Below are 19,234 nucleotides of genomic sequence, written 5' to 3' on the forward strand. Positions count from 1 at the left end.
TATATATACACACACCCATGTATTGATATATGGGTGTGTATATGTACAGTATATGTACACTGTATGTATGTATGTATACAGTGTATATTGATATATAGGTGTGTATATATGTTGTATACCTGTATGTGTATAGGTATTATATGTATATATGTATGTACTCTCTCTATATACACACTTGCGTGTGTACTTATATGTGTATGTACATGCACATATTTACATATAGGTGTGTGTGTATACATGGTATATATGTATGTGTATGTATCCTATATATGATATGTGTATGTATATATACGACGAATTTATAGATGCAGTACATATATATTTTTATTCTACATGCTTTTATATGTAGGTGTATATGTGTGTCTATATGTATGTACGTGTATGTATTGCATATATTATATGTGTATGTATGTATACTGTATATATACACACCTAAATATCTGTATGTGTGTATATATGTATGATATAGACGAACCTAGGTGTGTATATTGCATATCTTATACGAATGTGTACATACTGTATATGTATACAAACTATGCATTTCATATGTGTGTATGTATAGTGTATATGTATGTGTCTATTGTATATATTATGTGTATATGTGTGTAGACATACTGTATATATACAAACTATGCATTATATATATGTGTGTATATATGTATTTGCGTATTGCATATACTATATGTGTATATGTCTGTATGCGTACTGCATATATACACAGCTGTATATTTTTGTATGCGTGTACATGTGTACGTGTGTGTGTGTATACACACACAGCCTATGGATTCTGTTTGTCTGGAGAACCCTCACTGATACGGACACTTATGACAATTGAGCACCTGCTCTTTGCCAGCCAGGGAGCCAAACGCTTGTCCTTTCTGTGTCTCCCTTAAGTGTCACAAGTCCCGGGAGGGAAGGTGATGCCGCTCCTACCAGTTGAGGTGCCTCAGGGTCAGAGAGGTGCACAGGGCGGGGGGCTGGAGCCTGGTGGAGCCCAGGTGGAGTTCTAGCAGCAGTACAGCCTAGCAGTCCCACTTCCCCGGGTGCCTCTCACAAAGACGCCGAGGGAGAGACGGGGTCTGAAGGAGGGGATGAGGAGGCTTCCGTGGCTCTGCAAGCCCAGACCAAGGCTGACTCGTCAAGGGTGTTAGAGGTCAGGACTCTGGTTACCTTGGGGATGGGGTTACACAGAGCCATTCCCATTCTGAAAAAGTATCCATTCTGCTCTTGTTTGTATGTTTACCCCCCCTCCCCCAAATCTTTTAAAAACAGATTCTCTTGGTTGCTGGGAGCACACAAGAGGAAGTTGTGTGTGAGGGGGTGTGATCCAGGGGACAGGGAGGATAAGCCCCCCACTCGTAGGGCCAGGAGTGGCTCAACTTTGTGAGCTAAGGATGGCCCGCGAGGTCCCAGAGAGAAGCGTCCCTGCTCCGTCCCTGCTCCGTGCACCCCATTCCCAGCCTGAGAAGTCCGGAGCCCACCCCCCCTCCCCCCCACACACACACCAGGGAGGAGAGCCAGTCACCCTGGCTCCCAGGCTCCGGCTCCAAGGCTCCCGGCACTAGGAGCTATTTTCAGCTTTCATGCCCTAGGACACGGCCAGAGCTAGTGTCTCCGGAAACTCTCTGTCTGTCTCTCGCCCGCCCGCCATCCCTCCCTCCCTCCTCCGCCTCTTCCCCTCCCGCTCCAGCTGTCCTGCCCTCCACCCTGCATTTCTACACAGGATGGCTCACAGACAGCTGCTCCCCGTGCCCACCCGCCACCATTCGATGGATGTCAAAGCAAGCCCTGGGGACTTCCCTGGAGGTCCAGCGATTAAGACTCTGAGCTTCCACTGCAAGGGGTGCGGGTTCGATCCCTGGTCAGGGAAATAAGATCCCACATGCCGCCCGGCACGGCCAAAGAAATAAATGAATAAAAAATAAAGTTATAGTGATGAAACAGCCCTAGTGGTGCAAGGATGGGACGTATAGCTCTATGGTAGAGAATAAAGGTCCAGAAACAGATGAGAACTTGATATGACAGAAAGTGGGGAAATTAAGGAGTTTTCAATAAATGGCATTAGGACAATTGCATATCCATGTGGGAAAAAGTAAATTAGAAAAAAAGAAAAAAAGCAAGCCCTGGTCAGGTGTGACCTTGGGCCCAGGGCCATTGGCACAAGTTGTCGTGTGGGATGTTCTTCTTAGACTCCTCCCTCCCTCCTGTGTCACTGTCACTTCCTCCAGAACCTTCCTGGACTCCCCTACACAAGCTCGGGGTGTGCCCTCACCCGCCCACCCTGCATCACCGGAATTCCAATCCCGGCCCACCCTTCCCCGCCAGGTAAAGAACTGGGCCTGGTCAATAAGACCGTAGAGGTCCTCGGCCATTGCTATTGCAGTTGCAATTGTTACTGTGTTTACACAGGGTGACCAACACCCGCCCCCAGTTTACCCAGGACCGCTCAGGTTTGAGCGCTGGAACTGTGGGGAAACCCTCATTTCCGGGGAACCCCGGAAGGCTGGTCAGCCTATTTAGGATGGATCTTTCACTTGATATCCCAACCCCCGAGAGCCAGAAAGGGAATCTCCCCCCTCCTTCCATGGTAACCTTCATTCATTCATCCACTCATCCCTTTATTCAACTCCTTTATTCAGCAAGTATTTAGGAAGCATCTACTACATAGCAGACACTCTTCTAGGTGCTAGGGACAGTAAACTGAGAAGGTGTGATTTGTTACATGGGGATGATGTCTCGGAGACCACTGCAGGGCATGGGAGGTGGGAGAGGGAAGGGGCAGTTCTAAATGCAGGCTCTGACGGGACTGGGGCGGACCCTGCCCTAAGCCAGGCTGCTTGCTTCAACACAGCTGTCCTCACCCAGGGCCATCCTGCTTCCGCCTCACCCAGTTCTTCGGTGATGTCTGGGGAAAATCTGTGGTTGTCACAACGGGGGGGGAAGGGGCCCCTGGAATCAAATGGGTGGGGACAGGGATGCTGCTGAACCCCACACAGTGCCCAGGAGGGGCCCCCAGCAGAGAATGACCCGCCCCAAATAACCCCAGTGCCATGGGGGAGACCCTGCACTAATATTATTCAGACCCGCTGGTGCCCCTAGATTCCTGCACAGGCTGGGACTCTAACCGGGTCACCTCTGTATCCTGAGGTGACCTAGAGTGGGGCAGCCAGGAGGGCTGAGTATCAGGGATGAAATGACAAATCACCGTGCCCACTCTCCCCGCCGCACCCCAGGGTCGATGGCCTCTATCTCCTCCCTGTGCAGGTAGCTTTTCCCTGAGCCATTTCTTCTTGTCAAGGTCCCTGTCGCAGGTTGTGTTCCCCAAAGATGACGTTGAGAGCAAGGATTGGAGTGCAGGTGGTTGATGTGAGACGTGCAGAGAACAGATACAGCTGCCATAGGGTCCCGCAATTCCACTCCTGGGCATAGATCTGGAGAAAACTCTAATTCAAAAATGTACATACACCCCTGGGACTTCCCTGGTGGTCTAGTGGTTAAGACTCTGTGCTTCCGGTGCAGGGAGCATGGGTTCCATCTCTGGCCAGGGAACTAAGATCCCACATACTGTGTGACAAAAAAATAAAGAAAGAGAGAAAGAAAGAAAAAGAAAGAAAGAAAAGAAAGAAAGAAAGAAAGAAAAGAAAGAAAGAAAGAAAGAAAGAAAGAAAGAAAGAAAAGATACATGCACCCCAATGTTCATTGCATCACTATTTATAATAGGCAAGATGTGGAAGCTACCTAAATGTCCACTGATGGATGAATGGATAAAGAAGATGTGGTACATATATACAATGGAATATATTCAGCCATAAAAAGAATGAAATAATGCTATTTGCCGCAACGTCGTGGATGGACCTAGAGATTATCATACTAAGTGAAGTAAGTCAGAAGAGAAAGACACATATATGATCTCTCTTATATGTGAAATCCAAAATACGACACAAATGAACTTGTCTACGAAACAAAAACAGACTCACAGACATAGAGAACAGACTTGTGGTTGCCAAGGGGGAGAAAGAGGGAGGGAGGGTTGGATTGGGAGTTTGGGGTTAGCAGAGGCAAACTATTAAATATAGGATGGATAAGCTACAAGGTCCTACTGTCTAGCACAGGGAACTATATTCAATATCCTGTGATAAGCCATAATGGAAAAGAAAAAGAGTTTTATTTATACGTTCCATCCCTAACTGAGCTGGCCCATCCCCTCCCATGGTTCTAAGTGCAGCCCGAGGCTGCAGACTTCCCACCGTGGTCTTCAGCTCCAGAGCAAGCCACCTGCAAACCAGCCGCATCTTCCCAGGGGCTGGCAACTCTCCTTTGCTACTGATTCCAAGACACATCCAGATAGCACAAATGTGACCATGAAAACAAACTCAGGCATGTTCAAATCAGGGAAATAACATTCTTATCTCTGTTTAGTAGTTGCTTAATTTTAGAATAGCTTAGAGTTACAAAAAAGTTGCAAAGATCTGTACAGAGTGTGCAGAGTGCTGTAGACCCCCGACCCAGTACCCCTATTTCCAACACGTTAGTACTTTAGTACGTTAGTACGACATGCTTATCCAACTAAGGAACCGAGATGGATACGTTATTATTAACTAAAGTCCACACTTTACTAGAATTTCCCTAGCTTTCCCCTAACATCCTTTTTCTGTGCCAGTCTCCTCTGGGCTGTGACATTTCTCAGACGTCCCTGGGTCTTGATACCTTGAAAGTTTTGAGGAGGACTGGTCAGGTATTTTGTCCCTCAATTTGTTTGTCTGTTGGTTTTCTGATGTTTTTCTTATGGTTGGGCTGGAGTTACGGGGTTTGGGGCAGAAGATCCAGACAGAGATAAAAATGTCATTCTCCTCAGGTCACATCATCAAGGATACACACCATCAAGGATACACACATCAAGGATACACCCCATCAACGGGACTTGTGACAAACAATTTTACCCTTGATCACCTGGCCAGTATCGTCTTTTTTTTTTGCTGCGTTGGGTCTTCATTGCTGCACACGGGCTTTCTCTAGCTGCGGCGAGCAGGGGCTCCTCTTTGTTGCGGGCACGTGCTTCTCATTACAGTGGCTTCTTTTGTTTCGGAGCACGGGCTCTAGCTGTGCGGGCTTCTGTAGTTGTGGCATGGGGGCTCAGTAGTTGTGGCTCCCAGGATCTAGAGCGCAGGCTCAATAGTTGTGGCCCACGGGCTTAGTTGATCTGCGGCACAGGGGATCTTCCCGGACCAGGGCTCGGACCCGTGTCCCCTGCATTGGCAGGTGGATCCTTTTTTTGTTTTCTTTGTTCCTTTTGGAACCAAAACTTTAATCCCAAGGAGTCTCACAAAACATATTACAAATGACAGCATGAAAAAGAAAACTGCACAGTAACTCAAAGTTCAGCTCTACAATATACTCTTCATCTGGCAAGACATTGGTATCTTGATCATCTCAACTTCCAAAAAACATTACAAAGAGCTATGTATTCATGTACGGCAATCACAGAGGGGACTTATGACCTAACTCAAAGGGAAACTAACTTCCTTGAAACTTCTTAGATTCTAAACTCACTGGACAACCTCTTGTCCAGTGTGAAGACTAGTGGAATTCTTAAACCTCTAATCTAGGGTAAGGGTGCGGCTTTCACTTCTACCTGCTGGCTTGTGTTCACAGCACCTTTTAAAGACTGCTTGCTTAACTACAGCTGCATACCATATCCCAGCTACAGAAAGTCTTTTCACTGTTTGCCAGTGTTGCTTCCATAATAATAAACATCACACTTTAGGTGGGCAGGAGTTAGAGTTTTATTATCAGTCTAGGCAAGACCAAAAATTCAAAGCAAATTCAATTTTGCTTAAGAGAACATTGTAAAGAAACAATTCTTCATATTACATGCCTCATATGACCCATTTCAAACCATAGAGAATGACATGTTTATGTGTCACCGCCCAAGAGACAAACAAATGTGAACAGCTAAAACATTTAAAAAGTGCATCAAGCTTCGGAAGTCTCAAACGAAACTTGAATTTTCTGTACATACTCCTGTCAAATGAAGTTATTTCCTGTGCACCACTCCTCTTGCAAAGTGGTCTGCTATTTCCTTTCATTTGACCTGGATCGGCTAGGAGACCTAGAGAAAGATCGGGACGGCTTGCGATTTCTCTCCTGGGACAGTGATCTCTCTCTTCTCCTACATCTACTAAAGGGACCTGCTCCGGCTGCGGGAGAAGCTTCTCCGTCTTGGACATCTGTGGTGAGGGGGAGGACTCCTCCTCCGATAATCATCTCGAGGGCGACGACCCCAAGAAGGAGGCGGCCACGATGTCGACTTCTCCTTTCCCCATTGGACAGGTCCACTCTTACTCGGCAGCCACAGAGTGTTCTCCCGTCTAGTTCTCAGACAGCATCCGCTGCACCTCGGGGATCTTCATTTTCAACAAGAGCGAAGCCGGGAGGGTTTTTAGCAACCCACACACTTCGGAGTGGTCCATAATACCCTAAAGCTCGTTCGAATTCAGTCTTGTTACCACTGTTTCCAAGATTCCTTACACAAACGTTACAGTCCAACGGACAGGAATCCCGATGCAAGACCCTCCTGGCTCCTGGGTTTCATGGGCCACAGGGTGATCCCGGGCCTCTAGAATCTCGCAGCTGAATCGGCTCGCACAAGCTGTCCTGTGGAGATGCTTTTCCCCCCATGTGTCCAGCCCGGGGCGCTGCTGTCTAGGCCCGACCTCCAGGGTGACAGGGTGAACCCCAGGTCCCTGGAGCAAACACTCAGAGCCCTGGTGACCAGACTCAGGGGGCTGCGGCGGCAGCTGGACATGTGTGGCCACCCTGGTGGTGTTTGGCCCCATCTGCAGTTCCAGTTCCAGCTGAGAAAGAGCCTCGCTGTGTTATTTTCTCCTGGTTGTGTAAGGATCCCCGGTGTCATTTGACAGAAATGTACATGGTGTGTTCTTTCTCTCTTTTCTCCCTGCTTCCTCTCGTCCCTCTCCCCCTCCCTCTCTCCCTCTGTCCCCCCCTTCCCTCTCCCTCTTTCCTCTGCGTCTCTCTCTTTCCCTCTCTCCCTCCCCCCCTTCCCCCCTCCCCGTCCCTCTCCCCGTCCCTCTCCCAACTCCCTCTCCACCTCCGTCTCCCCCTCGCTCTCCCACATCCCTCTCCCTCTACCCTCCCCCTCCCTCTACCCCCTCCCTCTCCCCCGTCTCTCTCCCCCCTCCCCCCTCCGTCTTCCCGCCTCCCCCGTCCCTCTTCCCTGTCCTTCTCTCCCTTCCTCTCTCCCTGTCCCTGTTTCCCTGTTCCGCACGCCCTCCCTCTACCTCTTTCCCTCTCCCTGTCCCTCCACCTCCTTCCCTCTCTGGAGAGGGAAGGAGGTGGAGGGACAGGGAGAGAGAGCAGGATGGGGGGAGAGGGAGAGAGGGGGGGAGAGGGAGAGAGGGATAGAGGGAGGGAGCGAAAGACGTCCTTCCCTCCCTCCCTCTATCCCTCCCTCCCTCCCTCCCTCTATCCCTCCCTCCCTCCCTCCCTCCCTCCCTCTCCCTCCCTCCTTCTCCTCCCTCTCCCTCTCCCTCCAACTCTCCCGCTCCCTCCATCTCTTCATCTCCCTCACTCCCTCCCAGAGAGGGAGAGATGGCAAGGCAGAGACAAGGGAGCGGGAGAGAGAGAGAGGGAGAGATGGAGGGAGAGGGAGGGAGAGGAAGAGAGGGAGAGAGATATGGAGAGGAGAGGGAGAGAGAGGCGGGAGAGGGAGAGGGAAAGAGGTCTCTTCCACCCTCCCTCTCCCTCTGTCCTCCTTCTCTCCCTCTCCCCCCTCTCTCCCTCTCCCCCCTCTCTCTCCCTCTCCCCCCTCTCTCCCCCCTCCCTCTCCATCTCTCTCCCCCTCTCCCCCCTCCCTCTCCATCTCTCTCCCTCTCCCCCCTCTGTCTCCCCCCTCCCTCTCCATCTCTCTCTCCCTCTCCCCCCTCCCTCTCCATCTCTCTCTCCCTCTCCCTCCACCTCCTTCCCTCTCCAGAGGAGAGAGAGAGGGAGAGCGGTAGAAGTGCTGAGGAGGGGGGCTCCCTCCCCCTCCCACTCCCATCCTCTCCCTACTGCTTTCTCTTTTCTCTGCTTCAATGAACACCAGGCGCCTTTTAGATCAGCCCTGAAGTCAACGTCGATGCTTGGACAGCCTGACCTCCCCGCTGACTTCCAGCCCAGGACCACCGCTGGGAGATGAAGTCTGCGGGGCCCTGGGCGCAGGCTGCACAGGCACCTCCCCTGATGCCCAATCTCTCCTCGTTTACGAGGCAGCCGACACTCCCCTCCCTGACTCCCCAAGATTTGGGGCTTTTTTAGTATGTGTCGATAATGCCATGAGCTACTATTTAACTCTTCCACGAGGACCCATCTCCCAAAATGCAGTGGTTTTCAGCCTTGGCTGCACTAGAGAACCCCCAGGGAAGGGAGAGACGTCTCTCCCTCCCTCTCTCTTTCTCTCCCTCCCTCTCTCTTTCTCTCCCTCTGTACTTCTGTCTACCTCTCTCCCTCTCCCTCTCCCTCTGGGGTGATGCCCGATGAGCTCAGAATCGCAGATGGCCCCCCCATCCCCTCTCTGTGGCTTGCATGGGGGATGCACCTTCTCACCGTGGCCCGGGCATGGCCTTGACACTCAGACATCGGGTCCTGCGTGGACACTTGTGTTTGTTCCATAGTGCAGGTGGCTGCAGTCTGTGCTTCTGTAGATGGGGGCTGTGCGTGAGCCCTTCATCTTCCCCGCAGACACCACTGGTGCTCGCTCGGCCTCGCGGGTGATGCGGGGGGCACGGGGGACAGTCTTGTGTCCCCACCTTCTTGGGCTACAGACAGGCCACGCTGGTCCCGTGGTGACTGGGGGCTCCCAGGAGAACCCCACTGCAGACCGGAGAGGTGGCCCCAGAGAAGGTGGCGTACGCCTGGGGCCGGGCCTCATCAGTGAGCCACGGGCCACCTGCAGCAACAGCTGTCTCACCGTCCAGGGGCTGGGTGTTCGGGCGCCGTGGGGTTGAGCCACTGTCTGCACGGCAGCCGTGTTTGTCTTGTTGAGCCCGGGGAGGCCCCTTGGTGGCTCCTGGAAAGACTGGCCGCATTTCTTCCTGCCCTTGGCCTTGGAGCCCATCACGTTCATGCCGTTTCTGGTTCCAAAAGGACCTGTGTTAATAAAGACCACGTGTTAGGACAGCACCAAAGTGTCCAGAAATCCGGGCCAGGAGGAGGAGGGAGGGGGATTGTCTGTGCCCGCCAGTGGCCTGGGAGCCCTGCCCGCCTGCAGAGACCTGGCCCGGGGCCCGCGGGGAGGCCGTGGCCCTCGGTCCCCAGCGCCTTCCGTCTCTGGGTTCCAGGAGAACTGCGTGATCCTCAGGGAGCTGGTGAGGCTGCAGGCCTTGAAGTCCCGCCTGCTGGGGTTCCGCACGCAGGCCGACTCCGTGCTGGAGATGAACATGGACAAGACCAGCCAGGTGGTGGCCACTGTCCTAGGTAACACCGCCTCCCCCTGAGTCCCAGTGGGGACGGGGTCAGGCGGACCTTGACCGGACGTGGTGCTGCCTGAGACCCCACTGTGTCAGCCCTTGGGGGTCACCTTCCCAGACCCTTCATTCTGCCTCGAGGGGCGCGGGGTCGGGGGTGGCTGGGGGGCCGCCCCGGGGACGTAGCCGAGCCTCTCCCCTCCGCCCGCAGGTGAGCTGGCCCAGAAGCTGAAGCCCCTCGGGGAGCAGGAGCGGCCGTGATCCTGGAGCTAAAGAAGGCCGAGTGCCAGAGGCGGGGCCTGCACTTGGACGGCCCCATCAACGCCTGGGACCTGCGCTGCTACATGAACCGGGGGAGGAGACGCGCTACCACGTGAACCAGTACCTGCTCAATGAGGCTTTCCCCATGCAGGCGCTCACACGCGGGCTGCTGGGCATCTCCCAGGAGCTGCTGGGGCTGACTTTCGACCTGGAGGAGGGCACCAGCATGTGTCACGAAGACGTGAGGCTCTAAACGGTCTGGGACGCGGCCTCGGGCAAGGTCATCCATCGGCAAGTTCTACCTGACCTCTATCCTCGGTGCGTGCGTGGGGGAACCTGTCGGCCGTGGGCCGGGGCTCCTCTGTCGAAGCGGGGCCCCATCCACGTCCCTCCGCAGGGTGGGGAAGTCCGGGCACGTGGCCTGCTTCGGCCTGCAGCCGGGCTGCCTACAGCACGATGGGAGCTGCCAGATCGCCATCGCGGCCATGGTGGCCAACTTCACCAAGCCTACGCCCAACCTGCCCTCCCTGCTGCAGCATGATGAGCGGGACACCAACTTCCACGACGTCGGGCACGCGATGCACCAGCTCCGCTCCCAGGCGCAGGGCTGCAGGCAGGGGGCGGGGAGGGCCCGGGCGTGCGTGGTCCTCAGGCAGGCCCTCGCCATGGGATTCGTCCACTGACATCACCCCGCACGTGGTGACGCCCTCGGTGTCAGCTTCCATCATCAGACCCCAGGCACTGGGCGCATAAATAACGGAAATGGATGTCCTCGAGGTTCTAGAGGCTGGAAGACCCAGATCAAGGAGTCAGGGCTGGTTCCCTGCATGTTAAATACATGCACTCAAGAGTTGCCTTGGAAAAAGACAAAAGAAAAGAAAGGAACGTTGCCTGCAAGTCTGCTGACAGCCGGTGATGAGAACCAGAGGGAAGGCTCTGGGGCCGGGGGCGCAGTGCCCTGTGAGCTCGGGGGCTGCTGCCAGTCTCCGTGGAGGCTCAGCAAGTCCCAGTGACTTCCCCACGTGGGGGGCGCCAGCTGAGCGTCTGGGCCCAGGACCCACTGCTCGTTCAGTCTTCCTGTGGTCAGCCCTTCATCCTGAGCGCGATGCTCTCACAGGCTGCACCGGGGCGTGTGGGGACAGTTTACTGAGCTGTACAGACGTCACTACTGCTTTGGACCATTTCCGTCACCCCGAAAATGTCCCTCACGCCCTTAGCTATCACTCCGTCCCCTCGCCAGCCCCTGACAACCAGGAACCCACTCGCTGACTCTGTGGATCTACCTGCTCTGGACGTTTCCCCTCAGTGGGGTCACGCCCTGTGTGTCCTTCTGTGTATGACTTCTCTCGCTGAGCATCGTGTTCTCAGGGTGTATCGACGCGGCAGCGAGCGTCAGGGCTTCACCGTGTTGCGTGGCTGAGGGACGTAAAGACGACAAGAGAAAAGAAAAGAACGTTGCATGCAAGTCTGGTGACAGCCGGTGATGAGAACCAGAGGGAAGACTCTGGGGCCGGGGGCGCCGTGCCCTGGGAGGCCCTGGCGCTGCTGCCAGTCTTGGTGGGGCACGGGCAGCACCGTCCCTCAGGAGCTGCTGGACAAGCTCATCAAGTCCCGGGAGGCCAACCCAGATGCGGCCGGACCGAGGGAAGGGAAGGGGGCTTCCGGTCTGCCCGGCTGGAAAGCGCGGCCTGGACACGGTGCCAGCCCCCCGTCTCCTTCCTCCCGCCCCCCAGGCCTCTTCAACCTGTGCCAGATCGTCCTGGCCAAGGTGGTTCAGGCCCTGCACATGCAGACGCCCGCGGACCCGGCCCAGGAGAATGCCCGCCTCTGCCAGGAGATCCTGGGGTTCCCAGCCATGCCAGGTAGCCAAGCGCGCACCGGGCTCACCTCAGCGGTCGGTTGGCGGCTACTGCCCAGGTCAAGAGGATCGTCTGGTGGTGTGTGAATGGGGACCGACTGACGGGCTCCGGCCGAGGCCCGCTGACCTCTGGCCTCTTCCTGCCACGGTTCCTTGGCTGGTCCCTCCAGCTGTGGCCCGCGGAGTCCGAGGGTGGGGTGGGAGGCTCTGCACATGCTTTCTAGAGAGCCTGGAAGAGGCAGGAGAGGGCTTCATACCCCGAACAGAAGGCATCGACGAGGTCTGCCCGTGCGTGTCGGTGCGGACACGCGGTTCACTCCCTCGTGAGCGCTTTAACCAGCGATCTCTCCGTGGTGGAGGGCGAGCCCCGACTCACCTCTCGCAGCCTCGGCAGCTGACCTTGTAAGAGGCTTAGGAGTGAACCCTCGTGAGCTTCAGCAGAAAGTCGGCAAAGATTTATTTGTGTCCCTCCACTGAACTGCCAGCAAGGTCCCCGTTTTCTACAAGTGTTGGGCCAATACTCTCTCTAGTGGCAGGGGACTCAGACAAGGCTGCTTTGGGGCCCCCACCCCCGCTCTGGGGCAGGGGCACTGAGCGGCCAGGGAGCCGGGCAGGAGCCCCTCCGCGTGTGTCCCAGTGACCCACCTGCCTGCGACCTTCGGCCGCCTGGCAGGAAGCTACGACGCCCAGTCCTGTGGCCAGTCATTCCTGCAAGAAACACTGGAACCAGTTTCTGCCAACCCGCCAAAAAAAACCGACTTCAAAGGCAACGTGGTGTCACAGGAAGGGCTTGTTTCTGTGTTTCTTTGTTTTTAGTTCATTAGGCCTCACTTAAAATTCTGATTCCACAATGCACTTGCTTTGGGATCTTGAACAACACTCATAACCTCTGCAAGTTTCAGTAGAGTAAGTTTATGTGATTACTTTCATCTGTAATATCCCTGTGTTGCAATCTTAATTAATTCAGATTAATTCATCTTAAGCTTAATCTCAAGTTCAGATCAAAGACTAGTTCCTCTGTGACTTCTCCTCTGAACTGATTCAAAAGCCTCCTCTCCCGTCCTCATTTGGCTTCTCTTCTCTTCTGGAATCTCATAAGAACTTCTATGACCTCTCTGGTTTTTTGTTGTTGCTGTTGTCTGTTTGTTTGGTTTTTAATTGAAATATAGTTGATTTTCAATGTCGTATCCGTTTCAGGTGTACAGCACAGTGATTCCGTTTTCAGATTCTTTTCCCTTATAAGTTATTACAAAATATTGAGTACAGTTCCCTGTGCCATAGAGGAGATCCTTGTTGTATCAACTCTATGCCTTCTTTGAATGACCGTAGCACTTTGTTGTCTGTATCATTTTTATGTCTGTTGTGGCTTTGTGACTGAAAATGAAAAATTTTCTATTTGTTCATGTCCTGGCCCTTCCTTAGAAATGTGTTCATTTACCTATTTCATATTTATTGACTACATCTTAGACACCGTGTTAGCTGCTTGTTCTAGATGTTAGTAAAACATAGACCTTCCTGCTCAAAGGGTCACAGTATTTGTGGGAAAACAAACAAACGAACAACTTACGTCTCAAATAGCTTTGTACTTCCCAAAGAGAGCACACCTCGTAGGTACAATAAATATATGTATTATACATAAATGTATAAATAGTTAATGGCATTAAAAACTTGAGATAACTGCTTTTCTATTCTGAGGAAATGATGATAATATTTCACCAGGAGCTCAACACCACTCTGAGAATGAGGGCTTAACCCCCGACCTGGCTCACTGCATCGCTTTCTTATACGAAAATAGACAAGTCTGTACATGCTCTCTACAAAAAGGCTTATCTGGCATGAATTTCAGATAGCAAGAAGAAAAAGTCAAGAGGTTCAGAGAAGCATCCAGAAGCTCAGGTGATTGTCTGGCACTAATACAACTTGCTTGACAGGAAAATAGAGCTGTAAATCTCACAAAATTAGATGATCTTCTAAGAATTTCAAAACCGCCTGCTAGTAATTAGAAATCCTAGAAGAACCGCTTCTTTTAAAGCATACTGATAATATGCTTTACAGCTTAATATTCAGAAGCCTATGTTTTGGCTAAGTGAGCTTCAGGAATGAAGGAAACTTGTGGTTCAGTTCCATCTACTCTGGAACCTCTGGTCAAAACACCTACTTCTGTGCTCAGCCATCTTATCATCTGTAAAATGGAGGCAACTCTAAGAAAACATAGTCACAGAGATGTTGCACAGTTTCCTGTGTCACTGTCTTCATTTGTTTCAGAAAACCAATAACGTCTAAGCTACTACTGCAAAGAGCGCAGTGTTACTTGGGGTCATGTAGTGCAGCTCTGTCAAAGTAAAGAAAAGGAAAGGGGCCTAGAATAACTATAATTTTCCCAAGAGGACACTATTATTTTATGGCAAATCTGAGTCAAGAACCCTGATCTCTTTGATGCCATTCCATTGTTCTTTCGTTGGGTTCTCAGCAACCCAGAGAAAGAAAGAGAAATAAAACTCCTATGTGCTGTGTCACTGGTACAGGACGTGGCAAGATTGGAATTGGAGAACTACATATTAACAGGTATTTGGGAAATTCTTCAAACTAATTAAGATATATACCAGGTACATAAAAAACAGTTATGTTTTCCCAAGACGATTCTGTGGAATGAACAGAACTGGTAACTGAAGGTGCCTGTGTGCTGCAGTTCCAAACAGGACGGGTGAATGCTTGTTTTCTGGCACCTTTAAGACTCCACCCCAATATACACATTAAAATAAAATTAACATTTCAACTGGGTCATATTTAATTCTGCATGCTCTTGTAAGTCAGCAAAATAGTCCATATATCATTTAAGTTGTCACTCACTTTCTTTTCTTTTTTTTGCGGTACACGGGCCTCTCACTGCTGTGGCCTCTCCCGTTGCGGAGCACAGGCTCCGGACGCGCAGGCTCAGCGGCCACGGCTCACGGGCCTAGCCGCTCCGCGACATGTGGGATCTTCCCGGACCGGGGCACGAACCCGTGTCCCCTGCATCGGCAGGCGGACTCTCAACCACTGAGCCACCAGGGAAGCCCGTCACTCACTTTTTAACTTGACTTTTCATTTCTAAAAGTCTTTCCAAACACAAAACAGAGGTGGGAAAATGGTATATGGGAAGCTGCAGAGATGAAATAAGCTTACTTCATTCGGCATAAAGATGAATACCCAAACGACTTCTGCATAGCTGGAAGTGCCCAAATCTACTATCTTCGTTTTGTAGTCAAGGCTTCCGGAAAAATATGCTAACGGATTCCTAATTACCCAAATGCCCCATATCTGTTTCAGTAAGTATCATTATATATTATGGAAATTTTTCTCAGTGACAGAGAAAGACATCCTGGCCGAGCATCCCCCTGCCCATGACACAGAGATGATGGGTCTCAAGCTACCTTGAAGGCGTTGGAGCCCACTTTATCCATTACTAATATTAATGGAGGACAAAACTTCATATTCTGTTTGCTCTGTGTCTGTTAAATCACTTCTTCCCTTCATTAAAATGGATGACACATAATTGAGTCTGTAGTGTGTGTGTCACTGGAAACTGAACACATTTTTGTTGGTGTTATTAACGTCATAGGTTTCTGGGGGGGGTCTACTAAATAACTAAGTCTAGTTTCACAGTTACAAATAAATTATGATGTAATTTTGAATAAAGTAAGCTCATCGTAAAGGAAGGATACTGAGAGTTGCTACTACCCCTTCCTTGAGGGGCTCTTGTAAAGCACTAAATCAAGTAACAGAGGTTTATATGCATGCATATATTTTCAATGATATTTGAACACACTTGAAAAGAACTCTACGGAATGCATTATAAAACCTCGATGCTGTGTGTCCCTAGTTCCCGGCTCTCTCGTTCAAACTATTTAAATGAACAAAATGTTATCTATTAGGATAGCTATCAGAGTACTCCAAATACTACTTCTTGCAGTACCCTGTCCCAACCATTTGCCTTCCTCTTCCCATTAGTCCTTAATTCAGAAACCCCAGAGATTTGTTCAGTAATTTATGAACATATTTCTTCATTCAGCCAAGAAAATTGATGGATCCCTTACCAAATTTCAGGCACCCTTCTTCAGGATGTTTTCTAGGCATGTTCAGGAAACACAGCAGTGATTAACACAGATGAATATAGCCTCTCTCGAGCTGAGGGGAGAGACAAAAGTAAAGAAGCAAATATAAAATCGTAAGTGTAAATACGTAAATAAAAATTGAACAAATGGGTAGAATAACTAGTATATCAGGTAAGTGCTGGAGAAAAACAGCAAGCAGGGAAGGGGGATGGAGATTGTTAGCTGGTAGGAGGAGGCTGCGATCGGAAACTAAGTGATCACTGAGGGCTTTCTGGGGAAGATAAAATTTACGAGGGAACCTAAGGTTGTGAGAGGGAGCAAGGTGCATATCTGGGAAGTGAATAGTACAAGCAGAGGGAACAGTCAGATGGAAAGGCAATGAGGCAAGAGTGGGCTTGGAGTATCCAAGGAGCAGAAAGGATGTCAGTGTGTGGAAAACAGAGGGAGCAAAGTGGAGAGGAGAAGGAAACAGTCAGAGAGGAAACAGAGGCCCAGATTTCTAGGGCTGTGGAGGCACTTTGAGGACTTTGCTTTTCCTGTGAAGAAGCCATTGAAGAGACTTGAGTGACATGATCTGACTTATGTTTTAACAGGATCTCTCTGGATGCCATGTTGATTAGAGACTGCAGGAGAATAAGGACAAGCCCCAGAAGACCAATAGTTGATTCAAATGTCAAGAAACATTTATGCCTTCACCCTTCAACTTCACAAATGATGCCATTTCCACTGAGCTATTGAAAAATATCATCTGGCTTTCAAAACAATAAACCAGAAGGCATTTTCTCACATAAGCAAGGTCACAAACAACTGTCAGCTAAAGGTGAAATAGCAACAAATCAAATAATAACAAAACACATTTTTTATAGATTTTAAAACCTTACAAAGCATTTTCTTGTCCATTATCTAAGTTAATCCTCAAATCAACGCCATGAGATAGTTATTATTTTCCCATTACAAGTGACCGCATATTAAATCCTTAGTGATTGCTCAAGAAAAGCTGAAATCTTGAGTGTACATCTATTAATGCCAAGGTTGGGTTTTTTGCCCATGGGAACATTGGATGCTAAAATCCACGGGGATTTTCAGCTCAAGATGGCAGACTAGGAAATATATTTACTTTCTGGTCCTCCTGAAACCATGTTTAAATAAAACTGCAGAAATACCAAAATTAATCAACCAATAAAAGCCAAGACATTGTGGAAGTCATCAACCACAGAAAGATTTCAACACATTTCGAGAAGGCAAACAATGAAATGGAGGGGCCATGAATAAAATAATGAAGAAAAGACTACCCTAAGTAGGGTCTGCACAAAGCCAGGCAGCTTTTGCTGAGCCCTGGTTATAGTAAAGGACAGAGGAAAGAAGAGGGGCTGAAAACAAGGAGACAAAAGTCATTTTAGGAAAAAACGTTCACTTAATGAGCTCCAGGGAACACTCAGCCTGCTGCCATACTCACTCATGGATTACAGTGGATTGTTGGTAAGCAAGACAAGAAAACAGGGAACCAACAAACAAAAATCAAGACACGGTTTCTCACTGAGCTCTTCTCAAATGAGATCAAGAAATTATCGTTCAATGCCATAGCTGTAAATCATTTCTGCTCCTGGAGAGGTTAGAAAGGGCTTATAATAGTTACCCTTTTTCTTCAGACAGAATTTAGGTCTGAGCAAAAGCTTTTGTGTCCTCCAACCTCAAAGTTTATTGGGGATGGAAGTCCAAATTTGCTTTGACATACCATAAAAAGAATCTCATGAGCAGAGGGTCAAACTACTTTTGGAATATATGAATTATGCCCAGTGTGATTTTAAATAGATTTTAAACAAAAATATACAAAGTTTCACTGGTTCTGAAACTTCTACATGTTACATGCCTGATATATAACACACAATGTCAGTCCCAGGAGAGAGAAAACACTCCAATGAAGCAAGCCAAAGAAACAAGATTCGAACAAGGTAAAGTGATGTGTAGACCAAGACCAGGATTTTTCAGTTCTTTCCTGTCATGCTGTAGCTTCCAGCTCCTGAATAACAACACACGTTTCCCTTGTCCTAGACACACAAGAGTATGTCTCCTCTATGGGGCGTAAGAAGCTCTAGAGTTACATATGTGTAGTAAAGAGTGGACCCAGCCGGCATACTCACAATGACCAAATCGTGTTGATCGTACTTTATTTTAAACCAATACATCGCTCCATGCTGAAGTTGCAATAAATGATATATTTGCTTTCTAGACATGAATGAGATGCCTTACTGGATATACTCCAGGAAGGCCAGAGAAACTGGCTTCTAATCCATACAGAATAATTCATTGATGAATTCCTTTCAGGAGAGCCCCTGATTTATCTAGAATATAAGCTTTACATACCTGGATCCTTCAAACTAGACCAAAGGGACAAATCTAGGCTGCAAGCCTCAATTAGAAATGTGGGATGGTGCTATGCTGACAACTGGTGGTCCCTGACCTATCTTCTGAGATTAGAACCCAGTGTGGTGGATGACCAATTCACGCGTTGAACAAAAGAACACCTCCTACAGGGCAGTGTATGTGTTCATTACAGGTATGGCACTTAGGGCTAAAAGTAACACATGAAGCATATATGATAAGGAGGCACCAGAGTCCAGAGCACGAGCTCTGGAATCACACAGGCTTGCTTCGAATCCCGGCTAAGCCACTACCATCTGTATACCCTGAAGAACAGTCGAAGGTTTAAGTGTTCTTTTACCAAATTTCGAAAAACAAATGAAGAAAGAACCTACCTGCCAGGAAGGGACATCGTGGGGTGCAGCATCCAGTCGCGTCAGGGCTCTGCATCCCCTGCTCAGAAACCTTCACTGCCTGGCTCATGGTGATGCTGGTAGCTCAGCAGCCCTGGAGAAGGCGCTCCTGTCTCCAGGGCTCGCGGACAAGCTGGGGAGGTCCACGGAGGTGGCGGGCCACAGCCTGGCAAACTCTGGGTGCCTCCTCCACTCAGCTCTGGGCATGCTCTGGCCTCTGGGCCCCGTTGCGGGGAAGGGCTGGCCGATACATAGCCAGGGCTGAGGGGTCTGCAGAGCCGGTGCCCAGGCAGGGTGAGCTCTGGAGGAGAAGACTTCCACAGTCCCCAACAGTCTCCGCATGGTGACCCATCCGGTGCCAAACACCTGCCACCCACAGCGACAAGTCCCAGCCGCTAGAAAGCCCAGAAGGGGTCGGGCTCTTTGCCCTCGGGCCGGGTTTCTCCAGGGCCTGGGCTTGTGTGGGGCCCCCATACCACCCCCTGACCCGCCCTTGCTCTGTGACACGTACAATGCAATGTCAACACCCAGGCTGAGCCGGCCAGTGTTCAGAGCGTGCTAGACCTTGAGAAGAGTTAGCAGCTAGGGAGAAGCTCTCCCACTTTCACTTGCTTTTCTCAGATCAGGCAGGCAGCCCATCTCACCCCAAAGCTATGGACACCACACCTCCTTCCCAGGCTATCGTTTTCCGTTCTGCCCCTGTTGTCCCTTTCCATTCTGCCCCCCTTTTCCCCAGCACCCCATTTACGGCTTCGGGTGTCATCGGTGCTGCAGCAGGCAGCACCT

General features: G+C 50.3%; 1 long non-coding RNA gene and 2 pseudogenes across 1 annotated transcript; 1 reads left to right on the forward strand and 2 right to left on the reverse strand.

Moving 5' to 3' along the window:
• Window positions 1-5,770: 5,770 nt before the first annotated feature.
• Window positions 5,771-6,588, reverse strand: LOC101275782 (serine/arginine-rich splicing factor 3-like; annotated as a pseudogene).
• A 2,531-nt stretch (window positions 6,589-9,119) lies between these two features.
• LOC125963201 (thimet oligopeptidase-like) lies at window positions 9,120-10,405 on the forward strand (annotated as a pseudogene).
• A 106-nt stretch (window positions 10,406-10,511) lies between these two features.
• LOC125963202 (uncharacterized) lies at window positions 10,512-19,034 on the reverse strand. The gene is made up of 3 exons (XR_007475026.1): window positions 15,657-19,034; window positions 12,226-12,288; window positions 10,512-11,809 (listed from the first exon to the last, which is right to left on the reverse strand). It is a non-coding gene; the product is annotated as an uncharacterized LOC125963202 (long non-coding RNA).
• Window positions 19,035-19,234: the final 200 nt, after the last annotated feature.

Source organism: Orcinus orca, unplaced genomic scaffold (genome assembly GCF_937001465.1).
Source record: "Orcinus orca unplaced genomic scaffold, mOrcOrc1.1 scaffold_392, whole genome shotgun sequence".
NCBI lineage: Eukaryota > Metazoa > Chordata > Mammalia > Artiodactyla > Delphinidae > Orcinus > Orcinus orca.